The sequence below is a fragment of the Balearica regulorum genome, chromosome 6 (assembly GCF_011004875.1).
Source record: "Balearica regulorum gibbericeps isolate bBalReg1 chromosome 6, bBalReg1.pri, whole genome shotgun sequence".
Lineage (NCBI taxonomy): Eukaryota > Metazoa > Chordata > Aves > Gruiformes > Gruidae > Balearica > Balearica regulorum.
Window position 1 is genome coordinate 30,142,383 of NC_046189.1, and position 15,077 is coordinate 30,157,459.

Consider the following 15,077-nt stretch of genomic DNA (forward strand, 5'->3'; position numbering starts at 1 on the left):
ACCAAGGCCACACACAAGAAAGGCCAGGCCAAACTTTGCTGCCACTCAGAGGCACAGCATCATGTGTGAAGTAAGCTTTTGGCTTATGTGTAGAAAAAAAAAAAAGGCAGCTGTATGTCCAGGTATGTTCCTCAACCCTAGAAACTCTCTTAAGGACTTCATTAAGGACCCAGCTGCAGCTTTTTTGTCTCTCCATTTGCAGCCAAACAAATCCCTCCAGGCAGCCAGGAACAGACCTCGGGCCTGTACTCCACCCTCCCACAGACCAAGGCTCCCAGCATCACCATACTGCTTCCTAAAGCACTCCCTCATCACAGGTTAGCTCTTTTAGGAGGGGGGGATAAAAAACCTGAGTCTCTTTTTGTTTCCTGTCTAATAATATCTAAAGCTAGAAATCTGCCCTACTTTTTCAACTAGCATGAAGAAAGCAGGTCAAGCTCAGAGCAAGGAAAGAGGCTGTGGAGCAGACACCTGGTTTGATAAACAACTGGAAGGAAGCTGGAGGCACAAGTTCACCAATTGGAAGCACTGGGGCAGCAAATCTAAATACCTTCTGTTTGAGCAAATAAGGCCTTCACAAAAGTCTTAATAAAACAAAGTAGATCTGACAGCAGATAAGATGCACACAAGAACCCCAGCCTGGGAACAAAAGCACACCTTGCACAGCAGACTATTTCAGTTCATTATCTCACCTCCATCCTCCTTGGCCAGACTTACAAACTGCTACATCTTACCAACACCAAACACAGCATCTAGAGGCAGCACAGAGGCTTGTGGTCTTGAGCCTCCCCATCCTTACAAGCACTGCCAGCCATGTCCCAGCTGCCTGCACTGGCTGCACTGCTTATTCATCAGGCAGGAGGCATTGCCAGAGAGCAGGTCCCTGCGTTCCAGGCAGCCAGTTCAAATCCCGCTGGCTGACAGCAATCAAAACTGGTTCTGTACATCCAAATCGCAAATCCTACCATCAGCCAGAAGGGATTGTGTGTGCCTGTAGACTAAACTCCCTCCTTGCCAGCAAAACCTTACCCTCCAGAGCAGCAGGGAAGCATTCGCTGCAACCGCACGCATAGTGCCTACGGCTTTAAGTCAGTGCCATGACAGCGTACTGCTCGTGACCACTACCCCAACCTGAACTGTCTAAAGGACATACCAAACTCTCACCATTTTGCTTCAAATCACTTCAACAGTGATTTGACTTCAAACTCTAAAACCGTCAACACCCCCCAATTAATAAATGCCTTTTTTCTAAGAGAGACATTGGTTCCAAACTAGAGGAAAGCCATGCCTTTCCTTAGCGCTGAAGCTACGGTTTCTCACTTTGTTTAGCACCAACTTTGAAAGCAGTGTTCTGAGCTTTCCCATCCTCAACCAAAATGGTTCACAACATGGCTCCAACTGCCCACAGCAGCACAGGCAAAAAACCAGGGATGCTTCAAGCAATTGGAAAAGCACAGAAGTTTTCCTCTGAGTCTCCCTGTCTGTACCTTTGAATATTGGCCCCTGCCCTGCCCTCTAGCATGGGCTGGTATTGCTCCTTGCTGCAGGCACTCCAGTTATGTGAGACAGTATTACACAGGAGCCTCTAAGGATCTAACAGAAGGGTTTTCACGCAGTAAGGCAGCATTTCACTGGATACCTCGCTAGCAGAGAGCTACTGGAGAAGGGGCAGATAAGTGACATTTAGCAGCTATCATGTTCTAGCTGAAGCCTTTCAAGTTCACTGTGTGGTTTACTTCTGGACTCCAGAAGCTGCACACATGTTCAAAAGGGGGGGCCTTCTATTTAGCTGGATAGAACATGGTGAAGAAAGTTCCACATTTCCACTTTAAAAGCAATTAGGGAACTTGCTTAAACTTGCATATTCAGATTACAGAAGGGTGTGAATGACTGTTAGTTACCACAGAATAGCCATTTTTTTATTAAATTCACACATAGACAAGTCCCAACACATCCAAGACATCACTAGCTGGCCATACTGCCATGAGAACGGAACATTCAAAGTTTCAAGTCTTTCTTCTATGTGATTTTCATTTAAGAGTTTCTAAGTCTCTGCCTACAAGCACAGAAACAATCCTTTAAGCAAACTAACAAACAATTTTATCTGAGTTCCTAATTTTTTAAACATGGGAAAGAAGGCATAGGATAAAAATTATGGTGCGCTATAGAACAGATTTGTGTTGTAATCTTGAGGACTGTCATCTAAACGACATCCACTACACACTGTGACACCACACCAAATGCATACAGGGGAGAAGAGCCAGAAATACCTTGAATCCTGGGGAAAACATTAATAGTAAGCCAAGAGGAAAGGCTCAAGCTGGCTTGCATCTACCAGTCAACAGGTGTTTAAGTTGTGTTTCCACACATTAGGAAGTCTATTGATTCCCTGTCTTCCTTCACAGGAGGAAGTGAAAAAAATACCACCTGAGAAAACCAAGACCCAAGGTCACAAAAAATGAACCTCCCAGGCAATGAAGCATATGGTTGCTATATCCCATCAAGTGTGAACTCAACTGAGCAGATGCTCCCCACACAAGCAGCTTTGGAAAACACAAAGCCAACAGTCTCAGTCCCAGTAGTCCACTTCTGTTCCTGCAGAATTTAAATGCCATGGATTCATAGAATGGATTGGGTTGGAAGGAACCTCAAAGATCATCTAGTTCCAACCCCCCTGCTGAGGGCAGGGACACCCTCCACTAGACCACATTGCCCAAAGCCTCATCCAACCTGGTCTTAAACACTTCCAGGGATGGGGCATCCACAACCTCTCTGGGCAACCTGTTCCAGTGCCTCACCACTCTAACAGTAAAGAATGTCTTCCTAACATCGAATCTAAATCGACCCTCCTTCAGCTTGAGCCCGTTACCCCTTGTCCTGTCACTACACTCCCTCATAAACAGTCCCTCACCATCTTTACTGCAGGCCCCCTTCAGGTACTGAAAGGCCGCAATTAGATCTCCCCGGAGCCGCCTTTTCTCCAGGCTGAACAACCCCAACTCTCTCAGCCTGTCCTCATAGCAGAGGTGCTCCAGCCCTCTGATCAACTTCGTGGCCCTCCTCTGGACTCGCTCCAACAGCTCCATGTCTCTCCTGTGCTGGGGCCCCCAGAGCTGGACGCAGTACTCCAGGTGGGGTCTCACAAGAGCCGAGCAGAGGGGCAGGATCACCTCCCTCGACCTGCTGGTCACGCCTCTTTTGATGCAGCCCAGGACACGGGTGGCTTTCTGGGCTGCAGGCGCACACTGCCGGCTCATGTTGAGCTTCTCATCAATCAATAGCCCCAAGTCCTTCTCCTTGGGGCTGCTTTCAATCCATTCCTCGCCCAGCCTATAGTTGTGCTTGGGATTGCGCCGACCCACATGCAGGACCTTGCACTTGGCCTTGTTGAACTTCATGCGGTTCACATGGGCCCACCTCTCCAGCCTGTCAAGGTCCCTCTGGATGGCATCCCTTCCCCCCAGCGTGTCGACCACACCACCCAGCTTGGTGTCGTCGGCAAACTCGCTGAGGGTGCACTCGATCCCACTGTCCATGTCGCTGACATGGATGTTGAACAGTGCCGGTCCCAGTACCGACCCCTGAGGAACACCACTCGTCACTGTTCTCCACTTAGACATTGAGCCGTTGACCTCAACTCTTTGAGTGCGACCATCCAGCCAATTCCTTATCCACCACGTGGTCCATCCATCGAATCCATGTCTCTCCAATTTAGAGACAAGGATGTCATGCGGGACAGTGCCAGATGCCTTGCTCGAGTCCAGGTAGATGACATCAGTTGCCCTCCCCTTATCCACCAACACTGTAACCCCATCATAGAAGGCCACCAAGTTTGTCAGGCACAATTTGCCCTTAATGAAGCCGTGCTGGCTGTCACCAATCACCACCTCCTTTTCCATGTGCCTGAGCATAGTCTCCAGGAGGGTCTGCTCCATAGTCTTGCCAGGCACGGAGGTCAGACTGACCGGCCTGTAGCTCCCCGGGTCTTCCTTGTGTCCCTTCTTAAAAATGGGGGTTATGGTTCCCCTTCTCCAGTTGGTGGAACTTCACCAGATTGCCAGGACTTCTCAAATATGATGGAGAGTGGCCTGGCCACTTCATCCACCAGTTCCCTCAAGACCCATGGATGCATCTCATCAGGTTCCATGGACTTGCGCACCTTCAGGTTCCTTAGAAGGTCTTGAACCTGATAACCTCCTACAGTGGGCGGTTCTGCATTCTCCCAGTCCCTGCCTTCTGTGACCTGGGCAGTGTGGCTCAAGCATTTGCCAGTGAAGACTGAGGCAAAGAAGTCATTGAGTACCTCAGCCTTCTCCATATCCTGGGTAACCAGGTTACCCATTTCATTCTGGAGGGGACCCACATTTTCCCTTGTCCTCCTTTTATCAGTAACATACCTATAGAAGCTTTTCTTGTTATCCTTGACATCCCTGGCCAGATTAATTTCTATCAGGGCTTTGGCTTTCCTAACCTGATCCCTGGCTGCTCAGACAGTTTCTCTGTATTTCTCCCAGGCTACCTGCCAGTAGCCCATGTTACAAGATACAAACAATTTAGGACTAGGATTGAGCATAACACCTTCCCACAAAAGCATGCAGTCTTGCAGAAGTCAAAACTAACAATTCAGTGGCACAGGTCCTGTGTTTGGCGATCCCTCAAGTTTTGAGAAGGGCTGTGAATATAGGCTCCAAAGGATGGGTTTTTTCCATTCCTCCTACTAAGCTTGCAGTTTGCACCGAGGAAGACAGGCTAGGCTATGTCTGACATAATGTCACCACGTAGACAAGATAATCCAAGAGGAAAAACCTATTCTCCCCACCACCCCAACTCTGTCACTGCAAAAATAAAGTTTACTCTTTCACTAACAAGCCATCAAAACTATGTGCTTAGTCAAAGCCTCTCCCAATAACACCTAAATTTTCCATCAAGAGCTATCCAGCAGAAAGCCACTAAAGAGGTTTAATGCCAGCTTGGAGCTGAAAATTATGAATTTAAAGGAGAAAGCTGATGAAGATTGAACAGCCCAAAATTACTCAGCCTAGATACTACCACCACAACACTAAAAGCTGGTACAATTCACAGCAAAGCAACTGGTTCAACGTATAGAGTAAGTCAATCCAAATAGTAATAAGGAAATACTTGTTAACTAAGATGCTGGGGCAACATTAAACTAGGTACATAAGCCAATGAACTTTTTTCAGTGCTTAGGAGAACTTCACTGAGCCTAGCCTAAGTGAAACTGCATTATTTGCAATTCTCAAGACTTTATCTTAGGATAACTTTACAGGAAAATTTAAATCTTCTTCCTCTTGCAATGAGGAAGGAAACCTGAAGCATGCAAAGAACGCAATAGTACTCTCCTGGGGGACTTGTCTGTATTTGGGAGCTCTTCCAACATAGTTATTCAACTGCAAAAATTATGCCCTGCTCTCTTCTGCTCTAGTCATCAGGTTGAGTTACCATCTTCATCATGTTTCACCGTCATCTTCATTTGCCAAACCAGTGCAGTCCACAACCTCCCCAGTCAACTGCTCTAACACAGCTACTTCAAGACACAAGCTTGCAGAGACACAAAATATTGCTACCACTCACGATCACTATATATAGACAAGAGCCAGTGCCACACAATAACCAGACCTTTCTAGTCACCTTCCTGAAGGTACTTCTGCACCTACTTCCAGCCAGTAAGCTTAACTTGTGAACATGACAACACTTCTTTGGTGTCTTTTTTTTTTTTTACGTGGTTAGCTGTAGCCCAGCAGTTGTAGAAATAACACAGCAACACAGTTGTACCAATAGAATTCTCCTTCACAGGTCTCAAGACCTAACTGCATGCAAACTTCATTTAAAATTAGTTCAAGGTACATTAGACAGACATTTCCTTGAACTCTGACTTTCCACAACAAAGAACTTCTCTCCTCCTTCAGGAGATCTCCACCCTACCCAAATACAGCAATTTTTCCAGTATAAAAGCTACCAGGCATCAAACCTGCAGTAGTTCAAATGGGCAGTGTTAATACTTAACTAGTGTTCGCCAGCCAAGCCCCCTTTGGCAAGAAGTTCAGAGCAATTAGAACAGCACCCAGAAATCACGTACTGCAAAGACTAGACAGAGATCTCATCCGCAAGACAGTGTCAAACTGCAGCTCTGCACGAAGGGTGAAAACTCTCAGCCCTCTGTCCACTTGTTCTCCTCTATTTTTACTTCAACCAGTACAGCTATCCCCTGCCCTGACAGGATTTGGTATCCTCTGTGTCATACTTTGTAACCTTTACAAAGTATGACACTCACCAAGCACTCAAACCTACTCTTCCCTAAATGTGCAAGTAGCAAGGGACATAGCAGCTGTACTGACAGTCTCTAAGCTCAAAGTATTCTTAGTTGTTCAAAACTTCTGAGAGAATGAGATGGCAAGTAAAACATTAAGCATCCCACTTTAAGAAAGCAACCTCATCCTTGAGCCAAAGGCAGTTTGCAGGAAACACCCATCCAGCAACTGACAGATAGATGGGCTCTCCCTTCTGTTCACCTGTCTCCATCAGTAGGCAATAATGTTTCTTTAGTGTACATGAATATTGCACAATCACTGTGATCATTTTAAATCTGTAATTAGTGTTGCCTTGTAGCTGAGCCTCCTCCTAATCCAAAGATGGCATCTTAGATTTCCAGCCTGACAACTCATGTTTTTCCAATTAGCTGATGGGACAGCCCCATGCTTATCTCAATGTACTGTGTCTGCACTTCATTCAGAGAGTCCTTCCACACCCCCTATACAGTAACTTTAACTGACTGCAGACAGAGTAGCCACCACACCTCTAGTACTCACCAGTACAGCCTTGCTGATAAGGAAAGCACTGCCCAAGTGGATGCAGCTTCCTTGCTGGAAGCATTACTAGGTCTTCCAACAGAGGGTTTCTTCCTCCTCCCACAGCACCAGCCATGCTAAGGAAGTGTTTATAAAAGTCCTCATTGCTGCGGGCAGTTCACCTTCACAAGAACCATGTCTGACTGAAGGCTTGCTAGGACTCTGCTAAATACCAGCTGTTCTTCAAACTTGCTTGGGGTCTATTAAGGGGTTCATATTTAAAGTACAGACAGTAACCAATCCACAGCAGGGCACAACTTTACTGCCACGAGGAAAACTGAGGCAGCTTTCTAGAATGAAGATGGCTGAAAGATTTCCAAGACTTAAGCTAACTAAGGCCTTCTAGCCCCCACACAATCCTTCTAGGACGGATGCTAGTGTGAAAGTTACATTACCCTACCCTGGGTAAGAGGAGAGATATGCTTCAGATAACAGGAATTCTTATGCCTTGGCTAAAGGTTTGTATCGCCACCTCAGTAACTGAACAACTCATACAGAGCTACTGATTTCAGCAAGGCATCCATCTTCAAAAAATCTCCACAGTAATGAAGCTGCAGCAAATTGAGACAACTTGCAGGTCACCTCCATGTGACCCCAATAGCCTACACTAATGGAGCCACTTTGCAGAGTGGGAATAACCCTTCAAGAGTAGGGTAGAAAATTAGATGAGTTTTAACATCCTTTGCTTTCCTAATACACCCCTCTCTGAAATTAGTTTGGTTTTAACTTTGTCTGACACCAAGGACAAGTCTAGAATGAGCTTTCAAGGTCTCCTTCCTTTTAAACAGTTTGAGTGCCAAGATGCAGATCAAAATCTTAACAGCGTTAGGAGCTGCTCTTGTAGGCATCTGTGTGACTCCCTCTTGTAGGCATCTCATTCATGGATCCAAGGATTCAAGCTACAAGCAACTTATTAGGGGCCTACTGGACCACAGGGCAGGGAGGAACCTATCCTCATGACACTTTACCCTGTGAATAGTACCTAGGTTTTGGGTTTGTATGTACTAAAATATCCTTTCTCTCCCTCATTCTGGAGATCTACCCTTACCTTAGAGCCTGTAGACTCCAGCTCTGACACCTGTGGGACCCTGGCCAGCAAACCACACAGCACTGGCTCTCTGACTTCCAGCTCTGCTCTGCAAGGTGTCAGAGGCAAAGGTGCATGAGGTCCCCTGAAGGGCTGTGATGACGCACCTCCAAAGAACGGAGGTGGTGTCCAGTCTCTTTCCTACTGCAGCTACGAGTGTGGGACAAAGCTTTCCAGAGTAACGTCCTAACCCTCTCCTCCACAATCCAGTAGCAGTATCGGATCATCTGGAAAAACATGGAAACAAAGGGAAAAGAAGAGACTTTCACCTGCAGCCTCAGGTGGGTAAAATGCTTAGCAAGGTTTGGAAGTAGAACACTATTGAGAATTAGAGCAGGGTGGCCCATCACTTGCCAGATCACTAGCAGGACGAGTGGCTTCACAGCCCACATCTCAATCTTGTAAACTATTTCTATTGCAATAGATGAAGTCCATTAGGCTAAGATAACTAATTTAGCCAGCCCTGAAGATGGAAAGCATCTCTTAATGTACATCAGTTGAAGAAAAAGGTGGAAGAATACCAAGAACTTAATATTTTACAGGCAGGAATGGTGTAGAAATTTAGTGCCTTTCCCAGAGCCACTGCAAAGCAAGTCTCCAGAGGCAGTGGGAGCTGACAGCAAGATAACACCTTGCAGAAAGAAAAAAACCTATACCACCACACACTGGTACAAGATCAGGATAATCTAGTTTTAAAGAGATCAGTGGGTTTGATATAAATTCCATACTCAGTGAATCTTCCAGGACCTTGTTATCCCTACAGATGTATAACTGGTTAGTGACACAGGAATAGGTACATTTTTGTGTACAAGTCCAAGCCAGAACCACCTACTACTACTTGGAAGCAAGTACTTGAGACAAGTGCTAGCAGTAAAGTGACAGATTGGAATGGAAAAATAATACACAAGAGAATACCTTGGGTACAAGCCCTCAAGGGACGCTGAGTATCCAACTAAGCACCTTTCAGTAAGATTTCTTCCCTCTGCACCCCACATCATTTTCTCAATACATACATGTGTATTTTAGACAACCTTAACAAAATGCGTGTCATATGGGAGTAAAAAAAGGAAAAAAACACACTCTATGCAGTCTACACCTCAGGTAAGTTCATTCACAGAAGAAACTCAGGCAGGCAAACACATACTATGGCCACAGACAAAAGCACCTCCAATTCTGAGACAGACTTACACACATACTTGTGACAACAAGCCATGCCAAGATGCTGCTGATACGAAAGCCAGACACCCAAAACTGAACAAGACAGGAACTCGAGTAGGAGCATATAGCAGATTGACTGTGGGATGCAACGGCAGCAGTTTGTAAGTCAACAGTTTTGGAAAAAGTTTATTTTCTTGGTCTCTTTTCAGGGCTCCCAGCCTTGCCCCATGGCTCTCAACACAAACTTGTCTGCAAGACAAAACAGAGCTCTTTGCCTACCCCTATTCTCCAGGACTGCCAGCCCTCATGGAAAACTCTTGGCAATGGACAGAACTCCCAGTAGCAGCTAGAGTTCAACTGCTGACAGGGCCAGCAGAAAGCACCTAACCAGCACCAAGGACCAGTTCGGCTCCAGGGAGGGGAAGGAGGGTTACCCTTTGTGCTCAGGCATAAGCAGATTCCATTCAGCTTGGTATTTGTAACCACACATAAGCGGATGGCTGAAGAAATCCCCCAACACAGGCAGCAAGGGATTGCAGAAAGCCACCACTACGCTTAAGATTTATAAAACAGTGGGCGGAGGAAGCACAGGACAAGGAGGAGTAGAAAGGGGTTTTCTTTGACAATACCATGAATTGGGCTGAACCCTAAGTGGCAGTTAAGAGACTGCCAGACTAAGAAACCACTTGCAATGTAACAGGCAGAAAGACATACCTGTGATTTCTCTTCTGCTCAGCATCACCTTGAAATACAGGTTAGAATCTGACTCCATTTTGATCAGATCTTTGCCTCAGCAAATCATCATTGGTTCAATTTAGCTTTCTGAAATATCTTGGAATCTAAAGCATCTACAAACAAAGTGTAAAGAGAGGGCTCCAGCTTAAACCTGAAACATGGAAATGCTGCACCAGGGACTGGCCTGGTTGGCTGTTTAGCCTTTTACTTTGCTGGCAGGGGAAACAAATTAGAGATTTTTAAATCTTCCCACTCACTTCCAATAAACTAATGATGATGATACTTTTCTAACAATTTTGTTGCTCCTACTTGGCATACTGTTTCTAGATGCAGAATGGACATCTCCCTCCTTGCAGAGCCAAACATGCAAAGATTTGATTAAGTGACAGAACAGGAAACCAGATAAACTCAAACACTAACCATTAATTGAGATCAAAGCTCTTGGAGAGCATCTGCAGCCTCTCAGACCACAAAACCCATTTGTTGCCCTCCTATAACTTGAACAGTTATAACTCCAGGCAATTTGTTTGGGTTTTGGTTTGGGGGTTTTTGGTGCAAAAGTGCTAGTGCTGCCATAGAACAGAAAGGGATTTCTCATGTTTATGACAGAGCCAGACACTAGTGCAACACAGAACGCCAAGGAACTTGCCTGTGTTTAGCTCTTCAGTACCCTGGTGTGCAAAGCTCTTAACTAGCTCCCATCAGGCTTTCACATAGCTTTGAGGACAGATAACAGGTTGGTCCAATGGGCAGTATCCAAAACGCTGAATGAGCTCTAAAGAAACACGCAATGCAAACTTCAACCCTGCACAGGTTGATGAAAATGAAGAAACTGAGCAAAGAGCAACATGAAGCGTACGCCATTAAACAGTGGGGTAAAGCTAAGGCTGTTCTGCACAACACTGCCAAACATCAACCCTCTCCTCACAGTCAGACTGCTTACAGTTTACTGAAGTCACAGTCTGAACAAATTAAGAGACAAAACCAGTCTATTTTATTCACTCAGCTAAGAGACCTTTACATACTTATGAGCATTATTTTAATGCACTGGCAAGCACTGTTCGATGGTGCACTGTCAGAATCCAGGAGTAAGCTTCAATTACAACTGCCAACCGAGGAGGCGTTAACAGCAGCAAGCCCGATCCAGAGGCACGCTGAGATTTCCAGCCCTAGTCTAGGCAAGGCCTGAGATAATGAGAGACTCAGGGTGACACATGAGCCAGATCCAAAGTCATCTGAGGCCAGAAGGGTACCCGTAATGGCTGTCCACAAGCTTCAAAGCCACATTGTTCTCACTAAAATCTGCCTGTATGTTGAAATGGGGAGGTGCATGCAGGGGAGGTCATTACCTTATCCATCTGAACATTTCACATCCAGCGTCTTTCACGCTTCTTATAACACAGCATACTTGCCCCTCATACAAAGGTGTTGAGGGCAAGATCTAGCTCCCCATGTTGTAACTCATTACAGAAGCGGTCAGACTTGCTATCAGCTCTCATCCTCTAACAACCGACAGCCCTGACCAAACTGCCTGATGGATAGGGAAGGATTGGCTAACACATGGAAGAAACAAATAATTTCAGTTTGAGTTTTGCTGTTTAAATATCTGGTTTTCGTAACACAGAAGTTGTAACTCAGATTTAAGACTCCTACAGAACCTCAAAGATGACTGGAGGGCTAGCTCATTCAATCATAGGCGCTCTCTGCAATTGTCCCTCTAGGGAACATCCCATGAACTAGAGAGAGACTTCCATCGCACAAGCATGATGCTGTCTCGCTTTTAGCACCACACATTATCAGCCAAGTGAAGCAAGGCCAAAGTGTTTAACTTCATAGAATTCATGGCATTCTTCTTCTTGAAACAGAAAGTTTTGAAGCTGTCTGATCAATTTCAAGGACTTCACAGGAATATTGCAGGCACCAGCGTGAAAAAAAATTCCATTTATGTTGGCAGCAATTTTTTTAAAAATGAGACAAGTGTAACTATGAAATACAGAGAGGATCATCCAGGGTGACACAGTCATTACTCTGTCCCTCTTGTAACTTCCAGGCTTCGGTCCCACTAATTGAGAGGGTTCAACAGAGAAAATAAGTAAAAGCTGGACTTTGCCAAGCTTAGGACTGCAGCACAAAGGCTTGTTCCACACAGTGAACTACACTGCCATGATAAGGAAGACCCTAAATAAGACAGTACTGCAGTTCCATCCTGAACTTGGTATGGTCCTTTGCTCTAGCGAAAGCGCACCACCGTTGGAAGTTCTCAGACATACCCAGCTGCAGTCCTCTCTCCAGCTGCAAACCTCTTAAATCCAGTTCAGAATCCCACACAGAAGCAAACAGCTGCAGTTCTAATGCCTTTGCAAGATCTAATCTGGGAACTACTGATCTAATGGGTGGATTTGCATCATCAGGTATCAAGTAACAATACTTTGGTTTGTCTTCAATAGTACCAGGTGGGATGAAGAGGTGGATGCAATGGAGATGCAACTACTCAAAAGATGCAGAGAAACGGTCTGCACTACTCAGCAGCAAAATGGACTCCAACATATTTGCCTGAGATGCTCGCACAAGTACTGGGATGAGAGACCACATCTCTGCCCTCCCAATACCAGCTCAGCACATGCTTCTTTGCTTAACCCTCATCTCCTTTATTAAATGCTGACTTATGAAATAAGTCCACAAGGGACGGAGATCTACTGGTCAGAACAAACCTCACACCTGGGAAGTCTCTGCTCGACTCCACCACACGCTTCTCATACAACCTTGGACTTGTCACCCTGCCTCAGTTTCCCACCTCTTTCTCAAAAAGCTGTGCAGGGGGGTGGGGAAGGAAAAAGCTGTCCCCTTCCCCACAGATATGTGAAAACACATACATTGAAAATACCTTAAGCATAGCCTATACAGGCCTGTATAAACACACTGACAAATTTTATTTACTACATTTTATTTACTCAGACCCAGCATCTCTCCAAAGTATTTTTGCAGGATTTGTCTAGTGAGACACAAACTTCCAGCCCTCACCCCACTTGAATTAAAAATTTTGATATAAATAAAGGATAACACGTGCACAAAAGGTCTTAACGCAAGAGCTGGATCCACCCAAATCGCACGATGGTTTTAAAAATACCAGAGCCTCGAGACATTATCATAACCCTGCATTGTTGAGTGAACACAACACGGCTGCACTTCACCTCCTCCCTCTGAGCAGGCGCTTCTGCTAGCGGAGACCCTCACACGAGGCCTCTGCCCTGCGACGGCCCCAGCCCGAGCACCGCCGCCTCTCCCGCCGCAGGGCTGGCCCCGCGCTGCTGCTCCCGGCACGGCCGGCGCTCGGCGGCCCCGCTTCCCAGCGGGCGGCACAGTCCCAAGCCGTGCCCGCAGAGGTGCCCGCACCGTTGCTGCGCCCGAGGGGAGACGGGAGCCGGCCGCCCCCCCCGCGGCTCGCTGACCCCCACGGCCCCAGCGGCTCCTGCCGGGCTGCCCGCGCCCAGCGGCCCCCAGGGGCGGGGAGGCCGAGGGGCGCCTCCGCGCCAGCCGTTAGGCCCCGGCAGCCCCCACACCTCACGGCTCCCGCTGCGGCCGTTACGCCGCCGGACCGCCCTCCCCTTCCCCTCCAACAAACCACACCGCTGAGCGACCCGGGGCTGCGGGGGGATGTCGCAGGCGGGACGGCCCCAGCGGCACCCACCCTACCCTACCCTACCCTGCCCTGCCCTACCCCACCCCACCCCGCTCCGCTCCCCTCCCCTCCCGGCCGCGCTCCCCACCGTCACCCAGCGGCGGCACCACACAAAGCCCCCGGCCGCGCTGCTTCTCCCTCCTCCCCCCCCCCGCCTGCTCCCCGGCGCGGCGACCCTCCCCGCCCGGCACGGTCCCGGCGCAGGCGTTACCTGTCGGGCGCGGGAGGAGGCGGCGGCGGGGCGGGGGCCAGACGGCGCTCAGTGCCGGCGGCGGCGCCCGCTGCGCTGCATGGCTGCGCCCGCCCCGCTGCCACGGGAAGAATGGGAGCCAGCGCGCATGCGCCACCCACACCCCCTCCGCGCCGGCGCGTCACCGCCCCGCGCCTCTAGAAGGCTCCCGGGCCAGCAGCACGCGTGCGCGCGCGCACACACACCCCCTCCAGCACGTACCATAGAGTATGAGGCGAAGGCTAGAGAAGACGCGCCTCCTGCGGTTCTCTATGGTAGATGGGGGAAGCCCCCCGGCACAGCGGCGGTGAGGTCAGTGTGCGCGGTGCGCATGCGCGAGGGTGGCACCGCCCCGCCACGCCTACCGCGGCCGTTACAGGCGGGCTCGGTCGCTATGGCGACGCCGCCCGCGCGGCAGGAGCCGTCGGGGCTGGCTGACAGGGCCGCCGGGCGGTTCGCTGTGAGAAGGCGGAGGAGCGCTTGTCCAGCGTAGCGGGGGCGAGGGGGGCTCAAAGCCGAGTCCCGACTGATTAGCCTCCGCAGAAGGCTTCAGGGAGCACCACGCTCCGGGCTGGTGGGCCCAAGTCGTGAGCAGCTTAAACGACGTGAGAGGAATTCCTGATACTGGGCCAGGAGAGCTTGGGGGCTAAGTGCTGCCGTGCGGGAAGAGGCCTGAAGCTGCGTGTCAGTGTATAGCCCCTCCTTTTAACGTTTCCCTATCGAGGGAAACTGTGTTTTGTGCAGTCTTAGTTACAAAGCTGTATTTAAAAGCAACTCTTTCTCCTAAATGGAATGAGTTGCAGTGCTCCTACTATATGACTGAGGCGAAAATAGGAAACAAATGCCCTCTCCATAGGCTCTTTACCAAGACATGTTTGACCATTCTTCATCCCTCGGCTTATGACTGCTTCTCTTGTGTTGGTTGTAGGGAACCTTCATTTCACCTCAGACACCCCCCAGCTGTCCTCATCCTCTGTGCTGCAGAAAGCAGTTGACCTCCATAAGGTGGTGTAACATTGTGGTTTCTAACAAGTGCGTAGTCTGACCCATCAAAACAGTTCATTGGAAGAACTGTATGTGGAAGAAATGGTTCCTTTTCAGTCATAACTTCTTGAAATAATAAGGCCCTTCTTCATGGCTCACAGTTTTGGCACAGCAATGGCTTTTGGCAAGCCCCTTCCAAATGATACTAAATTCACTAATTTGTTCTTTTCCACCATCAGGTTTCAGAGCAATACGTAACTGCTGCTTTGCATGAAGGAATCGGCATAGGTCGAACTTAAAAAGTAGAACAGGCTGCGCAGATGTCAAGAGAAAGCTGGG

General features: G+C 48.2%; 1 protein-coding gene across 2 annotated transcripts in view; it reads right to left on the reverse strand.

The window, feature by feature from the left end:
* Window positions 1-13,938, reverse strand: part of CLASP1 (cytoplasmic linker associated protein 1) — a 183,983-nt gene extending 170,045 nt beyond the window's left edge. For both annotated transcript variants that reach the window (XM_075757030.1, XM_075757029.1), the window contains exon 1: window positions 13,737-13,938. The gene's annotated coding sequence lies outside the window, so the exon portion shown is untranslated. The remainder of the gene's footprint in view (window positions 1-13,736) is intronic.
* Between the last annotated feature and the right edge of the window lie 1,139 nt (window positions 13,939-15,077).